The 17,893-nt window shown below is 48.6% G+C and overlaps 1 protein-coding gene across 2 annotated transcripts in view; it reads right to left on the bottom strand.

Moving 5' to 3' along the window:
- CCDC102A (coiled-coil domain containing 102A) overlaps window positions 1-17,893 on the bottom strand; it is a 63,948-nt gene that overhangs the window by 36,886 nt on the left and 9,169 nt on the right. Inside the window, exon 2 of one of the 2 annotated variants that reach the window (XM_084812459.1) lies at window positions 5,308-5,484. The exons of the other annotated variant lie outside the window; for it this stretch is intronic. The gene's annotated coding sequence lies outside the window, so the exon portion shown is untranslated. The remainder of the gene's footprint in view (window positions 1-5,307; window positions 5,485-17,893) is intronic. 2 annotated transcript variants of the gene reach the window in all.

Genomic DNA, 17,893 nt, shown 5'->3' with positions numbered 1-17,893 from the left:
GAAGATAGCTTTTAAACTGTGGTGCTGGAGGGAAATTCTGAAAGTACCTTGGACTGCAAGAAGATCAAACCAGTCCATACTCCAGGAAAGAAAGCCAGACTGCTCACTGGAGGGAAGGATATTAAAGGCAAAACTGAAGTACTTAGGCCACATAATGAGAAGACGGGATACCATGGAGAAGATGCTGATGCTAGGGAAAGTGGAAGGCCAAAGGAAGAGGGACCGACCAAGGGCAAGATGGATGGATGATATTCTGGAGGTGACGGACTCGACCTTGGGGGAGCTGGGGGTGGCAACGACCAACAGGAAGCTCTGGCGTGGGCTGGTCCATGAAGTCATGAAGAGTCAGAAGCGACTGTCTGAATAAACAACAACAAAATTAAAATCCCTTCAGCAACAGACCAGCTTACATGCCAAAGGCCTGCCTGAATGCCTTTGTCTGCCCATGGAAGGACAGCAAGAGAGGAGGCCAACCTAGCCTCTCTCCGCAGGGAGTTCCAAAGCCTGGGAGCCACCACTGAGAAGGCCCTTTCTTGTGTCTCCACTAAATGTGTCTGTGATGGTGACGGGACTGAGAGAAGGTCCTCCCCTGAAGACCTTAAAAACCAGGCAGGCTGATATGGGAGAAGGTAGTCTTTCAGATAGCCTGTCCCAAGCTTCATAGGGTTTTATAGCTCATAACCAGAACTTTGAATTGTGCCCGGAAACAGACCGGTAGCCAGTGAAGCTGTTGTAAAAAGGGACTATTTGAGCTGTGTTCTGATAGCTTAAAAACACATACACACATAGCTAAAAGTTGGGAAACTGCAGAACTTCTAACATTCAAATCTTGGTATATGGAACTGTGGCAAATAGCCATGGCAGAAAAATTGACGTACCAAACAAAACTAGCTAAAAGCAAAGTCAAAACATCTGACTTTTATAAAATACAGCAGGATTTTATTTTATATACTAATCAGGGACATACATAGCAGTATTTGTCAAAGTATTTCCTCAGACTATGGAAAAGAGACTATATATAATCTGTTATGGTGAAGAATTATAAAGAAAACCTCCAAGCAGAGTATGGATTTCACCTATATCTTAGTTTGTAAGGTAAAGGACAAATATACATATATGTTAAATGTATTACCCTCTGTCAATAATTAGATTTAAATCCAATGTGGTTTTTTAATGTATTCTTCTCTCTCACTGTTGGTTTGTTTAATTTTGTTCTAGAAAATTAATAAAATATTTAATCACACACACACATCTCCACTGCTCCTTCCCTATAAAAACTTTCTATATACATATAATAGGCATGAAAGTGCTGTGGAGAGCCAAAGAGGCATTTTTAATTTATTTAAAACACGCTCTCTCTCTCTCTCTCTCTCTCTCTCATTCTCTCTCTCTCACTCACACACACACACTCACCCCCCCCCCCATCATCTGACTAGAAGCCAGAGCAATTCTATAATAAGGGGTGGGAATAAGTCCCATTGAACTCAGTGGTACCTACTTCTGTGTAAGGATTGGGCTGTGAATCTCACTTGGTCACATCAACATTCCCCCCACCCCCTCACATACGTGGTGAAATGGTTTGAAAGGATGGGCCACAGCTGGTCCCAGGTTCAACCGTGGCATCTCCAAGTAGGGTTGGGAGAGACCCCATCTGAGACTCCAGATAGCAACTGCTGGCCAGAGTAGTTCAGGGGTGGGCAACTAATTCTGGCCCTCCAGATACTGGACTACAACTCCCATCATCCTAAGCCAGCGCAGCTAATGGTGAAAGATGATGGGAGTTCAGCTCAACGGACCTGTGGTCTGACACCATCCAAGACAGCATCCTATGTTCCTAGCTGCCTGAAAATTAATCCAAACCTGCAAGACAGTGTCATCCCTCATTTAAATTAATGCAAGCAGCTCACTTTGTGCTTTGGCAACAGAGCTGTGGAAACAGCCCTGCCCGTTTCTCTAAAGAACGGACTGGCAAGAGCAGCAAGGTGACGTCATGCCACCTATCTAGGAATTTGGCCTGGAAAGTGTAGGAGGGAGACAAACAAAACTGGAGGAAAAGGGGAGGAGGAATAAATTTTTAGCATGGAAGAAATGCACAGACAAAAGAAGAAGGGATAATTGCAGCCAGGGTGAGACAAATTGAGAGAGGGAAATACACGTGCGGAAGGAATCGGAAACCACAAAGCACAGACTTAGGCCAGCAAGTCCACCAAGAGGGTGTCATTAGAGAGAAACCCACACAGTTTCTCCAGTGGCCAAAGATAAAACAGATCGCTCGCTCTTGGTTTGTGCTTTACAATGAGGCAGGCTAAGCTGGTAGAAACAGATGGACCAGCTCTTGGGAAGCTCTGTTCTGACCTGGAGGCAAAAAAGTCCACCTTCAGTTTAGCACCCCCCCCCCCAATCAGTCCTATAAAGAGGGGCACTTCGTATAGGCTAAAACATATTGTTGCCTATGGATGGGCCATTCTCTGAGTTACTGCAATAACTAAGGAATGTTCATGGGTATTCTGGCTTCTGAGAGGAAGGTGTGAACCACGCAACGTTGATGAACAGTGCCGCTTCCAAGAAGGAAGTGAATGTTCAGCTTGGAGAAGAAATTCCGTAGGTCAGCCTCCCCCAAGCTGGTGCCCTCCAGATGTGTTGGATTATGTTTTCATCATCCCCTGCCCACACAACGCTGTTAGCTGAGGATGATGGGAGTCATGTCCAACGGCCATGCTGGCATAAGCACCTGTGTCCTCTTGGTGGGATGTCTGCAACAGGGGAAGCAAGTCTGGGTAAGGCGAGAGGCAAAGTCAACACTGGACTGAGAAGCAGGAAGTCAAGGAACGTGTGGGTGGTGGAGAGAGACAGAAAAAGCTAGAGGAGGGATGGAGTAGAAAGAGGCGCCGTGAGAAAATCTTACACAGCGCCTCCGGGCAGGAGGCACTGTAAGAAAAAACACCAGCTGTGTCAAAGGATGTCTGTAGCTTGTTCACAAGAGCAGCCTCTTTCCCAAGACATTGGAACATTGAAGAGTCGGACACGACTGAACAACAACAACAACAACAACAAGGCTACACGCATCTCTTACTTCTCTGTACTAACAAGGTGTTATGGCTTAGTAGAGTTTTTGTTTTTAAGGGGGAGGTTAGATAAGAGGTTGTGTGAAATTGTACTTCTGTTTTAAAGTGGATTTTTGTTAAAACCTATTGTTACCTACCCAAACCTCCATCAGTGCCTCATGCTTTCTGCTTCTACTGCTTCAGTCCCTTGGCTGTCTGAAGACGATCCAGTGAAAACCTGGGCCCCTTCTCTTCCTCTCCCAAGAAGCCTGTCTTGCATTTGCACCCAGCCACAGAGGCCAAAAAATCTTGGGAGCCTCTTTCAGACACATCTTTCCCAGCCCAAATTCCTTGGCTGCCTCTTCCCTGCACCCCGCCCCCCACCAGATGTCTGCTGCTCTCCAGTTCATACATAGAGAGCTGGAGGCAAACGCCCCAGAAGCAGTCTGGGGCCTTCACAGTCCTAGGAGGCTGGCAGAGGGAATGAGAGCAGTAAGATCTTCCAAAGCCATATGCAACTACCTCCTACCAACTCTCATCTGGGTGCTGTTCAGCAATTCTGGGCCTGTTCTGAAACCATGTGAGAAAGGGCCAACTTGGACGACCTGCATGCACTCGGACTGAAATCCCTGGGCTTTTCATCCTGGCTCAAAAGGTGCTCACGGTGAAATGCACATGCGAGCAGTCGGACATCAGGACAGCAACTGCGCATTTGTCGGTAAATTTCCTTAAGGTGGGGTGAACGGTAGCATGCCAAATTGTGAACTGCATGCCCCATCTATTTCCTATCAGTGTTATTTTGAAAAACAGTTTTCTTACAAGTAACTGTGTTAGTCCATAGGAACAAATAGGAAAAAGATTCCTTTGGCACCTTAAAATCTAACTCAGCTCAGGATTTTGGGTGTTCTGCAATCAGGGCCAGCCCCACCATTAGGTGGAGTGAAGCAGTTGCCTTAGGCAGCAGAGGCTGTGATATGGCAGTAAGGTGTCAGAGGAGGAAGCTGTAGGCTATGTGGGCTGCCCTGCACCCCTAAGCTAGCCTGCTACCTTCCGGCGCAGTGGAGGAGGCTGTCCCATTGTCAGTGCTGAACACAGATTCAACTGCCAGTCCAGTCAGCTTTTGTACACAGAATGGGAGAGGGTGCCACCTTGCTCTTCATGTCAGGCAGCAAAATGTCTTGGGCCAGCCCTGTCCACAATCCTGCCCAAGCACAGAATTTGAGAATGAAAACAGAAATCAGCATGCTGGGGAAACTCAGCTTTATTTTTTAGAAGCAAGTTTCTAGCCCTTATGATTGTGATGATAGGCTTTAAAGCATGATGAAAAACTGGCAAAATCTCAGAGGCCAGAAGGATTGGTCAGCGGGACTGTCAGTCAGTGGGGCAGCTAGGGCTGAACCTTGGGGCCAAAATCCAGGGCACCCCCAAATGATCACCCAAAGAGAAGCAGGTGATGAAGGCATCAGGGCAGCAGAAGCAAACTCAATTTTCTTCCTTTAGCCATGCTGGTGCTATGATCCAAGTGAGTTTAAAATACAAAACCGCACATGTTCAAAATAATTTTTTAACCATGCAAGCAGTTTTGTTGCTGTTCTAACATACGAGGAATGCAGAAGCAGTTGTACAGCATGGAGCGATATGGGGGGGGGGGGAGTGAAATGTTAGCCGTGTGCTTCGCAACTGATCTAATACACCCAGCAGTCTAAAGGAGGTCACACAATAAGGCACTTAAGTCTAGGATCTAAAAATACCTAGCCACACCACTGTTGCCTGTGGCCAGGGGGTGGAGCTTCTGTGATCTGCCATTCTTTGCCCCTCCCCAAGGAAAGTAGAGACAAAGTAAATTCTGCAAGGCCACATATGCAAAATGGACTTGATTTGTGTAATTTATACAGGCTGCAGCTTTTTCTTAACATGCATATTAATGCATATTTTGATTATTCCTAGCAACGGTACATACCAGCCAGCCTCATTTACTGTGACCCTTCTAAAGTCAAGTGTTTACTTCATCAGGTTCATGAAGTGGACTAAGGCAGTACTATTTAATCATAATAATAATAAATACAACAACAACAATACTATTTATAACCTGCCTATATACAAAAATACTCTAGGTGGAGTACAAAGTTAAAATCAATTTAACAAGAAGAACTAGCTACCCGTTAAAGCAAACATCCAAAGTATCACAACTGTCGGCGTTTGCAGGTGACTGCCATCAACCCCAGGGACAGGCTGGGAATGTCCAAAAACTCAAGAGACTCACCCGTGAATGGTGAGAGTCAGCTAAATGTGATGATCAGCATTCTTAACTATGTTCGAAAAACAAGCGACGATCTATTTTCAGGCATTCCCAAAATTCATCCAGGATTGTCAGCATTCTCCATCGCTCAAGGACCCTCTTTCCTACTCCCACGGCCATTTATCCTTTTTATAGGAAGAGCTGCTAAGAAAGAGAATACTCGTTAAATTGATTGGGGGGGGCACATAAATCACCAGAGGTGACACCGCAAGGAAGGGGTTGCTGAAGGGTGAATGGGAGCCGTTCAGAATGCGGCAGAGGGCCGTGGAGAGATACACTGGCTGCCTGGAAAAGTCTGATGAGAGTTTAGTGTCAGCCAAAGGCAGGGCTGGCCTGAGATAATCTTGGCTCTACCACACAATCTAAGAGTTGCTCCCAAGAGAGTTGCTCCACTGCCCCTTGCAATGGGGCAGAGGATCCTGGGATGTACCTCAATGTTAATATTTAATTGATTTCTACCCAGTCTTTTAGGTGTATCGTGGTTAATGAATCACAGGCTTGATGCCCCCCTAGGTCCTTGTAATAATATACTGGGCCTCCCTCCTCACACACAACAGACATCATAATGTCACATGCATCAATTCCAAAACACTCCTTCACACTGTACTGTGAAACAGGAATGAAACCCATATATCAGACTTCCCCAACCTGATGCCCTCCAGATGTGTTGGACTACAGTTCCCATAATCCCCTAGCCAGCTATTGTAGTCCATCTGGAGGGCACCAGGGTGGGGAAAGCTGCCATAAATGTATGATCTGAACCACTGAGCGCCTTTATTTCTCTCATTATGCCAAGCTGATTCCAATCCACCTGGATGTTCTACAGTGCAAGCCCTGTTGAACTTCAACAGAACACGCGCAGGGGTCTCTTGCCCAAAATTCAGTATTTTGGGCAACCTGTGAACAATGGAATCTGAGTTTCCTCTGTGCACAATGGAAGAACTTGGGCTTTGGGGGCACAGGTTATGACGACGACCCTCCTCTGTCCATCAAAAAGCGTGACCCCTTTCAGTCCTGACTGCTCGGATCAATCACTAATCTGCCCATTACGGCTTTCCTCTCCAACTTGGAGAACAGCTGCTGCAGAACTCTCCGCCTTTGTCCCAAGAGCAAGGCTAGATAAGCATGCCTGACCTATGACCTCCCTCCCCTTGCATCACCCTTTCTTCCAAACTCCCCAAGCAAAAAGAGCCTCCGATATGTAGCATAACTAAATAACTAACTCTGATATATAAAATGTCTCCAAGATGTTATTCCTATGAATCATTCCACTCTTAACCATTTCTGATGCATATCCCCATATACAAAGTGCTTCCCAGTTCTGGTCTCATCTGTGCTTGCTGCAACAGGCACAGAAGGTAGGTTAGGGGGAGAAAGAAGACATACTGAGGCTGGCCGCTTCTGAATCACCAAAAAAGAGGAAATGTATCACCAGAAACCAGGACAGCAATTTGCACACGTATCAGAGAAGCCCAGGGCGCATTCCAGGGGTGTGGAGGCCAAAGGGGGCTGGGCCAAAAACAAAACAGACCAAGGCCAAGAATACCAGGATGTTTTAGCTTAAAGCTGTTAGTGCCACTGCCTAAGCCTTGGGAGAGGCATTTCAACCTTTTAGAATTGGGGATAAAACTGCACAAGAGTCGGGACCCACCAAAGAACTGGCGGTCAGGAAAAAGGTGCGTGGCTGTCTGGGGCCAGACTGGAGGCTCCAGGTGGGCCAGATTTGATCCCAAGGTCCGAGGTTCTGCATCTCTGCTTTAGAGGCTGAGCACTGCAGCCCTCAAGAACAGGAGCACAGCTGTACCCCCTTTACAAAGAGGAAAAGGTGATCAGCACCAGCATGGGCAACTCTGCAGTGTCATCCCTTACCAGAACTGCAGGGCCTACTGTCGGCCATATGAGCGGCACAGGCCAAAGTGCTCTAATCCTGTCTGCACCATGGGATTCACTCTGCTGGGACTGCCCATCCAGGCCCGAAAAGAACTCCGCGTCAAATCCTGATGTGACTTCTGGTTGCAAAAGGCTCTTTTCCAACTTAAGCTTGCACCCCTCTAGCCCCCAGGATGGGACAGACACTGCTTTCCTCCATTTTAGAGAGGGGGAAAGAACCCCACAGCACAGCACAGGGCAGCATGAGCAAAGCCAAGAATTTCCAAGGGGGACTTTGCAAATCCAGACATGCACAGCTTTCACTGAAAGAGCATTTGCCTTTCCAGTGGAGCACCATGTCAGGTCCTGCCTGCAGGCACAACCATATAAGCCCAGTTAAATAAACAGGACAGGAGACGCTGGCATATCCGTGTGTCTTTGCTCTGGAGGCGTGTCACCAGGGAAAGGCTGAGCCACTTAATCCTTTTAGGACTTCCTAGAAAAAAAGGGGGGGAGGGTGAAGAAGCATTTGGGGCAGTGTGGCGAGGAGGACAATCACCCTTGTTTACATGTGAGGAACTTAAAGAGCAGAGAGTTGAAGAAACCTATCCAAGGTCAGAGGAAAATGTCTACTGTGGACACAGTGCTGAGATATAATCAATTACATTCCCTCTCCCTCCTCAGTTGCTGGAGGGACTAATTGTGATCGTCTCCACAGCCACCTTTGCCGTGGTTTTCCAAATGAAATAGGGCTACAATATTTAAATCAGAGGTGTTGAACCTCAGGCTCATGGGCCATATCCAGTCCACCTGGGCTACCAGTCTGGCCCTCTGGGGTTCCCCCGAAAACCATGCCCCCTTCACCTGACCCCCACGACCTCTCCACCAATCACCAGTCCATTTGGTGGCTTCCTAGCTTTTGCATGTTTCTTTCCCATGCTTAGGGAGCAATCCTATGGCCCCTAGACATTGTCTGAGGGGCCATAGGATACCTGGGATTCTCCCCTCTGAAGATGGAGTCAGCTCTCTGACCTTCGAGGGGGAGTCAGAGATCCAACCCCCTCCCCTGCCCCCTCGAGGCCAGCATGGAAAGAACAGTGCAGCTGGCCTCCGAGATCAGAAAAGCACCCTCAGAGAGGGAGAAAGGAGGTGTTTCGGTGGGTGGGGAGGGGACCGGGGAGGCTTGGATCTGAGCTGTCCTGAGCTCTTCCAGCCTCCTTCCCTCCCCCTCTGAAGTACCCTCACTCAATGGGCAAAAAAGCCTGTCTAATGAGAAATGCAGGGTAGGAAGAGAGGGAGGCAAAGGTTGCCTCCACTGCTCCTCCTACTCTGCACTGGATGATCGGAAGCCTCCGAGTTCGGATGCTTTCAATCATTGATTGTGCCCTTAGAGGTCGAATTGCCTCTCCTGTGGCTTAGTCACCAACAGTGAGAGCTTCAAGCTAAAATATGCTGGTATTTGGGGTATTCTTTGTGGTTTGGCCCCTTTGCCTTTGGCCCCACCAAGGGCATCTCCAAAATTGAATGCAGCCCTCAGGCTGGAAGGAGTTCAACGACCCCGGCTTGAATGACCAGTTAAATTGACTCACATAACTTTAATTAAACAGGTGCCCACAGTTAATTGGGCAGCAGATACTGTTTTAATGCAAGTACTTATAATAAAACCTGCAGATGGCAAGAGCAGAGATGGACAAATCCCTCAATTTTGCTTCTCCTCAGTTTCTCATTTTTCCACATCTCTTCCTGACTTTTTAAAGTTGATATGAAAATTCTAGGTGTTTTTGTGTGCATATACACAGTCAGGTACAGAATTTTGCCTAATGTATGCATTTTTGCAACCATTTCCCCAATATAATGCAGGAGAGAGCCAATGTGGTACAGTGGTTAGAGTGCTGGACCGGGAAGACCCAGATTTTAGTCTGCACTCGGCCATGAAGTTCACTGGGTGATCTTAGGCCAGTCACTGAGTCTCAGCCCAACCTACCTCACACAGTTGTTGTGAGGAAAAATGGAGAGGAGGGAGATTACATAAGCCGCCTTGGGTTCCTCGAAGAAAAAAAGGTGGGATATGCATGTAATAATAAATAAATACAAACATGCATACACTGCATGTTGTTTTCACTAATACACACCCACCCACTGATGTCATCTCACACACACACCCTTGGGCATTTTGTCTCTCTCTGCTGGGTACTGAGTCCCTGGCTTTGAGTGGAATGCATCTACTCCATGTAGGCGGCACACACCACGTGAACCTACATGGTTGATCCTGGGAAGAGCAGCCGCTCATCTCAGCACCGCCCAAGTCTTCTACCTCCCGCCTCTCTGAGATCAAAAACAACCGGGGCGGGGGGCATTTCTCCAGGGGGCAAAGCTTAGAGGCCTGGCACCATGGCCAGATTAGTCCCAAGGCTGGAGGTTCGGCACCCCTGCACTACTGCATCGCAACAGCAGCACTACCAACTTGCAAAAATATGGTAAAAAACAATAAAAAAAAACTTGGTAAACAATAAAAAGTGGGTCCCCAAATGGGCTAATGGTGGGTCTAAAAAGGTTGTAGACTACTAGGCACTCCTCTGCAATCCAGGGGACACAATCCAGAGCCTTCTGATCTCCATCAGCCACCCAGCTGTAAAGAGGAGGAAGATGGATAACAGAAGAAAATCGTATCCTGGGCAAGCCTTGATGATTTTATGGGTGGTAATGCATGTCTGAGGAGGCGGGGTGTATTTTGCTGAAGGCCACAAAAATACTTGTGCTGAAATCCACTCGCTTTCAAGGTCATGCAGTCCTTGGGGTGCCCTCCCAGCCTTGCTCCATTTGGGGAGAAGGAGAGTGGGAGAGAGTGTATCTGTGTGTCCTTCTCTTTTGGAAACGATTCCCGAAGCATGGGCTGCACATCCCGGAGCCACAGGAATCGCACAAGGGAAGTGAGCCGCCCACAACTTGCCCTAATTGTTTGCAGGCCTGCCTGTTCCCGCGGAGTGCTGCCCACATGAAAAGGTCCTGGTGCTAGCAGCCAGACACCAAGCAGACATTGCAGGGGGAGGGAGTAAGGAGGTGTGTGTGTCTGCCAATTTTCCACCAAGCCCTTCGGGGGCTCTCACGCCACCACCACCGCCAAATGCTCCGACATCAGGGGTTCCCATCCAAAGGGAATGTGAGAGGAAAGAGGCCTTGTGTAGCATAATACAAGCCTATAGGGTTAACTGAAAAAGCATAGAGGTCCTCTGCTCATGCTGAACTGTTGGGGATGGGGCTGTGGCTCAGTGGTAGAGCCCCTGCTTTGCATGCAGAAGGTCCCGGGTTCAATTTCAGGGAGGACCAGGAAAGCCCCCTGCCTGAAGCCCTGGAGAGCTGCTGCCAGTCAGAATAAGCCAGGGGTGGGCAACCTCTGGCCCACGTGGGGTCCTAATCCACATAGCCATGCCCCTTTCCCCCTACCACTGATCGTTTGGTGGAGTTCCGGCTTTTGTGCAGTTTCCTCCCACATTCTAAAAGGTTGAAAGGCCTCCCCTAAGGTACAGAAAGTAAGAGTTTTAAGTTAAAATACGCTGGTCCTTTGGCCCCGCCCCATTAGCCTTGCCCACCACAGCATGCAGCCCCCAACAGCTTCTCCAAAATGGAATTCAGCCCTCAGGCTGAATGAGGTTCAACACCCCTGGTGCACACAGTAGTGAGCTCAATGGATTAGGGATCTGACTCAATAAATGGCGGCTTCCCGTGTTCCAGGAACCACGGCTGTTGGGAGTCGCACCTGCAGGCCAACGTCCACCCAGGGCCCTTGCCCCGCATCCCATTCTGAGAAAAGCAAGAGGCTGAATGAAATGTACATATTTGCTTGCTCAGCTCCCAACTGCCTAAGGAAGGAGGGGATCATCTTACGTCTTTTATGGCTTTCTAGAAAAGCTTCCTGGATAACCGCCAGAGAATACTCACTCAGCGATGCTTCTGTCTCTGTCTTACTGGCTTCGTGCATCTGCTGCATTTTTCCGGGCGAGGCCAAAAGACAGGCCCTTTGTTTCAAAAAGGAGGGCCTTGGCCGGTGCTGCATTTTCCCAAAGACCTCTGCTGTTTACAGGCTCTCTCAGGCTCAGAAGGGGCTCACACTCTGGCCTTCTGACTGGCAGGGAGATGTATATAAATCCTTCCAGGTCAGGTCAACCCCAAATCATTCTGTTGGTGGCCAGTGGCTGGGACCTGGTGTGCCTGGCCAAGCACATATGGAATGGGTGTTGAAAAGGGCAACTGCAATGTTCCAGGGGCTGGAGCATCTCCCCTATGAAGGAAGGTTACAACAGCTGGGAGTGTTCAGCTTGGAGAACGGGTGAGGGAGGGGAGACATGGGAGAGGTGTACAAAATTATGCACGGTGTGGAGAAAGTGAACAGGGAGACATTTTTCTCCCTCTCTCGTATTACTAGAACCCAGCGGGGTCATCGCATGAAGCTGATTGGTGGGAGATTCAGGACAGATAAAAGGAAGGGCTTCTTCACACAGCGCATAGTTAAGCTATGGAATTCACTACCACAGTATGTAGCAACAGCCACCGATTTGGATGGCTTTAAAAGGGGATTGAACAAATTCATGGAGGCAAAGGCTACCAATGGCTACCAGTCCTGATGGCTATATGCTACCTCCAGTATCAAAGAAAGAATGCCTATGTACACCAGTTGCTGGGGAACATGGGCAGGAAGGTGCTGTTGCACTCATGCCCTGCTTGTAGGTCTCCTGTTGACAGCTGCTTAGCCACTCTGTGAACAGAATGCTGGACTAGATGGACCCTTGGTCTGATCCAGCAGGGCTCTTCTTATGTTCTTATATTAACTCCGCTTGCCACCTATAAGCTACTGAGCCAGGTTCAAGGTCCAGCTGATAGCATATAAAGCCCTGAATAACTTGGGACCTGGTTACCTGGTGGATCACCTTCCCTGATAGAGTCCTGTGTGGTCGCTACGATCGCAGGAGGCCATGTGGGTGGTATTATGACCGGCAGGTTGCCATCTGGCAGCAACCTGAAAGCAGGCCTTTTCTGTGGTGGCATCCACATAGAAGGCCCTCCCCCCTGGTATCTGGGGGGTGCCACGGTGGCATATTTGGGGCATCTGTTAGAGACACATCTCTTTACCCAAATCTTCCCTGAATGAATGTGGTGCTCAGTTTGTTTAGTACTGACTGCGTTTTCAGTTTTGGTTTTGATTCATTACATTTCTATCTTGCCCAATAGCCAAAGCTCTCTGGGTGGTTCACAAAAATTAAAACCCAAAACACAACACACTAAAAATATGAAAAGCCTTTAAAAGTTTAAAATGGAATAAAACAAAACCAAAGGAAAAATGAGAGAGAAAACCACCGTCGGTAAAAACCTAAAAACACGATAATGCATTTAAGGCGCAGTCCTATGGGATGTGCCCTGGGTACTCATAAGCCTCCGAACTTGGCCGCTTACATGTATCCAGTGCGAGCTGCACTGAGTACGAGGGAGAGGGGGCAGGGAGCGTGGTTTCCTGGCTCCCAGCCTGCAGCCCTGTCTACGAGCCTGGAGCCAGGGAACTGTACAATCCTATGTCCTCACAGGCGCTGAGTAGGGGACATAGGATTGCTCCCTCAAAAACAAAATGGAAGGACTAAAATGTAACTGAAAGAGTAACCAATATTTAAAATGTTTTCAGTGTTTAAAACATTTTAGCTGATGAGCATTTTTCTTTATTATGTTGTATTTTAACCTTTGATTTTGTAAAGTGTTTAGAGATTTTTTTAGATACGGTAAGCAGTGTAGGACTTGACTAAAGGTGCAATCCGATGTATGTTTACACAGAAAAAAACCTCCTACATTTCCCAGCATGGCCCGGCCAGCATGGCTGGCTGGGGCATGCTGAGAATTGTGGGACTTCTTCTGTCTAGACACGCATACGATTACACCCTAAATAAATATTTGTCAGGACTTCCCTGCCTCACTACAGAAACTCCTCTCTGGCCATTGAGTTCAGCTTCTGTTTGCTGAGCCTTGGGCTTAGTTTTGTTCTTGCCTGATCAGACTAGGTTGATCCTGATCAGACATCCCCAGATGCTCAACCCTGGCCTCCATCAGACTGGAGGTAAAGCTTTCCCAACTCCAAATTTGGGAGGAAGGATAGAGCTTATTTGGGTACAGCTCCAACCTGGGAAGAGGGAGCAGGATATCGTCCCCTGACCAGGGCCAGCGTCAAGGGTAGGCATGGTTGGGCACATACCAAGGGCCCACACCCCATCAGGAACCCAGTGCGAAGACCCCCCTGAAGGTGTTATTCCTCTTCACCATGGCAACCTGTGTCTTCACCTGCCTTTTTCTCTGGCCCAGACAAGGGTGATGGTGAAAAGGAGGAGCAGGAGATGCCGCGGTCTCCTCGCTCCCTGGCTCTCTGCCTGTCAAGCGAGCAAGTGGGAGCGATGAGGAGAAAGAGGTGGAGGAGCAAGAGCTGCTGGTGACAATGGGGGTGAGAAGGGAGACTCGGCGAGGGAGGGGCCCATGGAGGGGGCCTTGCCTGGAGCTAGCACTGCCCCTGACTTCAAGCCACATTTTGACGGTGCACCGTGAGGTCAGGGACACGAGCTCATTCCTATCCAGGAGCCCACACATTCTTGGCTGATGTCCAGTCAAAATGTATGGAGCCCTTGCAGTTTGAGAAGGATGGAGAGCAAAGTTGGACAGGAAACTGTATGTCTGTGGACCATCCTAGAAAGTGCCCGCTACAAGTTCAAAAAAGAAAGAAAAAGGGATGGTATAGCATGGTATAATGGTTGGAGTGTTCGACTGGGACTGGGAAGATCCAGGTTCTGGTCCCCACTCAGCTATGAAACTCACTGGGTGACTTTGAGACAGTCACTGTCTCTTGGCCTAACCTATCCCACAGGGTTGTCGTGAGGATAAAATGCGGAGGAGGGGGATTGTGTAAGTTGTCTTGGGTTCCTTGGAGGAAAAAGAAGTGGGATATAAATAAAAAGGATGATGTATTTATTATTCCTATTTATATTCCACCATTCATTAAACAAAAATAATCCCAGGACAGGTAGCAACAACATCAAAACATCCAACAATAAAATAAACAATACAACTCAAATAAAACCAATTAATTAGCAGCAGACCTAACTGCTTATAAATGCCCAAGCGAACAAATGGGTCTTAGCCTGACACCGAAATGATAGTAAAGTTGCTGCCGGGCATACCCCTCTTGCAAGGAGCCATTCCAAAGTTGGGCTGCCACAACAGAGAAGGCCCTGTCTCATGTCATCACTCAACGTACCCAGTAGTGGGACAATGAGATGGGCAAATTTAAGATCATGGGCAGGCTGGTACAGGGAGAGGCCTTCGTTCAGATAGGGGAGTCCCAAGTTATTTAGGACTTTGTAGGTCAACACCAGAATTTTGATTTCCACCTGGAATCAGATAGGCAACCAACGCAGCTCCTTCAGGATTGGTATTACACAATCCCTGACAGCTGTGCCTGTCAGCATCCTGGCCGCTGCATTTTGTACCAACTGTAACTTCTGGATCTTTTTCCAGGGCAGTCTCGCATAAAGCACATAATAATAATCCCAATCCAAGGTTACCAGAGCGTGAAACCCTGTGCATAAGCAATCTCTGCCCAGGAGCAGTCATAGCTGGCACACCAGCCAAAACTGGGCAAAGGTACTTCGTGCCATTAAGGCCACCTGGACCTCCAGTGCCAAAGCTGGATCAAGCTGGATCCAGTGCCAAAGCTAGACCCCCAAATGACGTACCTGGTCTTTTATGAAGACGGCAACCCCATCAAAAACAGGCTGTCCACCCATGAACCACACACCTACAGGTCCTCCGTCTTGTCAGGATTCTGTCTAAATGTACTGGCACTCCAAACCATTACTGCCTCCAGGCCCTGATCTGGCACCTGCACAGCCTCACCCAGTTCAGATGACAAGAAGAAATATAGCTGGGGGTCATCCGCATGATATTGACACCTGGCCCCAAATCCCCTGATGACCTCTCCTAGGGCTTCATATACACAGGAACATCGGAAGCTGACTCTACGGAGTCAGACCGTTGGTCCATCTCGCCCAGGATTGCCGGCACTGACTGGCAGCAGCAGCTCTCCAGGTTTCAAACAGTTTTTCCAGCCCTACCTGGAGATGCCGGGGATTGAACCTTCTGCATGCAAAGCAGCTGCTCTACCACTGAGCTACGGCCCTTCCTCTAAAGATTAGGGCTCTCAAAACTTTGTCAGCTTGAGGGTCGAATTCCATTTCAGAGAAGCTCTCAGAGGTTGCGTTCCAGTGGTGGGAGGGCCAAAGGCTAAAGGGGCGTGGCCAAAATACCCCCCCCCCATTCAAGCAGATTTTAGCTCAAAGCTCTTAACAGCCAGTTACTAGGTTTTAGGATAGGCATTTCAACCTTTTGGGGTGGGGGGAGAACCACACAAAAGCCCAACTCTAGCTGCATATTGTCAGGAATGCATCTGAGTGTGTGGAGATGTCTGGCAGCTCAGATTCGCAATCAGAATGGGAATGGTCAGAACAGGGGGAAGCACCCTCCCTAGTGAGCCCAGATATGGCGAGACTTTCTTCCCAAGACCTTGACACACAGATGGCCCAGGCTGAACTGCTCTCCCATTCCTCCACCATGAGAACACAGAGGAGGAAGGTGAGGGGCGTGACCTGAGGGATGCTAGGGCCTGTTGCAGAGCAAAGCGGGAAAAGTTAGGGCAGGGCTCAGAAACTTGGCCAGGTTGGTCACTCAAGGAAGCCAACATAGCAGGAAGCCACCCTAAGAGAGGGGCATCCCTGCAAAGCAAGTCTGGCCATGAAGTTCATGCACAGGCTGCTGGCAAGTTCTCTAACTCCCACTTCGTATCCTTTAACTCCACATTTCGTATAGTGTGGATTAGCTGGTTCTATGCAGTCTGAGAGTTTCCTAGAATCTGCATTTGTAAAGAAGCTAGTCCTTTACCAATAAAGTAGTGTTGGCCTGAAGCCTTGTTTCCTGGAGTGTGTTGATTGTGAAGGGGGAGGATGAAGGAACATGACACATATAATTACACCAGACTAGTATATTCAAATGCACGGTTCATTGCAAGCAATACAGTGCTGCCAGACATCAGCACTCAGATCTGCATTCCAATGCACATTTAGCCTTTGATGTGCAAGACTTTGCACATCCAGCCACAGATTATCCCCCCCCCTCCCCACCCTGCTCCAACGGAAAGTAAATTAGCCATAAGGGTGGGTCAGGATAATTGTCTCAAAGCAGGACAACACTGCTTTTCACACTGGAAATCAGACTTTTAAGACGACTACAGCCTTCATCAAAAGATACTTCGGAGGTACGCATCTCTGCTTCCCTGTTACAGGATCAAGGAACAAATGCAGGAAGCAAGACAAGAGGCAGTCTGTGAGGGATAAAGGCAGCAACAGAGGAACCCTGGTTTGGCTGATGCCCAAGCGACAGCGTGCCTTGCATAATGGTTAATCCAGCTGTGTGAACAAAGCATATTTTCCTACTATGAAGGGAGTCCTTTTCCACAGCCCCATGTCCTGGCAGCCTGTTTCCTTACTCCTTTGTCTAAGATGCAAGTGAGAAAATGGGGGTGGGGGGGGGAGGTGGGAGAAATTCCTGAAGACTCTAGTCTTGGAAATATTGAAACTGTCAGATATGAGACTGATGCACAAAAAGATAGAAACTCTTCTAGAACGGGTGTGTTTAACACATGGGGGGAAGAGGTGGTGGTGGTATTTAACTCATTGTTTCAGTACTGACTCATTTTTGCAGACATTATTTCCTTCTGTGTAGGAGTCAGAAAAGCTGCAGCTGCTGAAATATCTTTTCAACATAGCTGTCAAAGGCCGAGTTGCCCTGTCCTAACGTCTGTTGTATCGGGCCAACTTTCCCTCAGCTTGGGACGGCCTGGAGCCTGGAGCTCTAAAGGAGCTGTTGCTTCAGCGACGATGCAGGTCAGACCAGAGTCTTACAAAGGAGCCGGAGGAGAGGTGCAGCACCTCAGGCCCACGGACCAACTCAGGCCCACCTGAGCCAGCCTTCCAAGGGTCTCTAGATGGACCCACCCCATCTCCTGCTCCGACCCCCTTCCCCCCCAAATCAACTGTTTGATGATTTCCCAGCTTTTGCACAGTTTCCCCCTTTCTAAAAGGTCAAAATGCCTCTTAGCAAGTGGCAGGAAGAGCTTCTGGATAAAATATGCTGGTATTTTGATGATGCCCCTTTTGCCTTTGGCCCCGCCCACCACAGGAATACGGCCTCCAAGAGCTTCTCTGAAATGGAATTTGGCTTTCAGGGCAAAAGTGTTTCAACGCCTCCTGAGATGGAGGCTCCAACCTTCCTTGATTCTCAACCAGGCCCTGATTCAGGCAGATGCTTCCATGAGCTCCCCTATTCTCCCAAGCAGACTGATGTGCGGCTAGCCAGGCATTTCACCAGCAGCCATGACGTTCCTGCCAGGGATGCCATCTCCTCTGTTCCTGCGGTCCTGGGGGTGATGAGGATGGGTCTGAGAGACGTCCAGGAGCCCAGGCAATTGATGTGGAGACCTCTGATCCTGTGGTTGTCATGACTTGATCTGAAGGCTCCTCATGATCGCTGGGGTGTGAGAGTCTGCTGGTGGGGGTGGGGGTGTCCAACTCCCCCTGCTCATCTTCAGAGACCCCAGTTTCCA

The sequence above is a fragment of the Heloderma suspectum genome, chromosome 8 (assembly GCF_057233095.1).
Source record: "Heloderma suspectum isolate Gila_16-S chromosome 8, 16-S_ref, whole genome shotgun sequence".
Taxonomy (NCBI): Eukaryota; Metazoa; Chordata; class Lepidosauria; order Squamata; family Helodermatidae; genus Heloderma; species Heloderma suspectum.
Note: the sequence above shows the minus strand (reverse complement) of the source record. Positions and strands in the feature narration are given on the sequence as shown.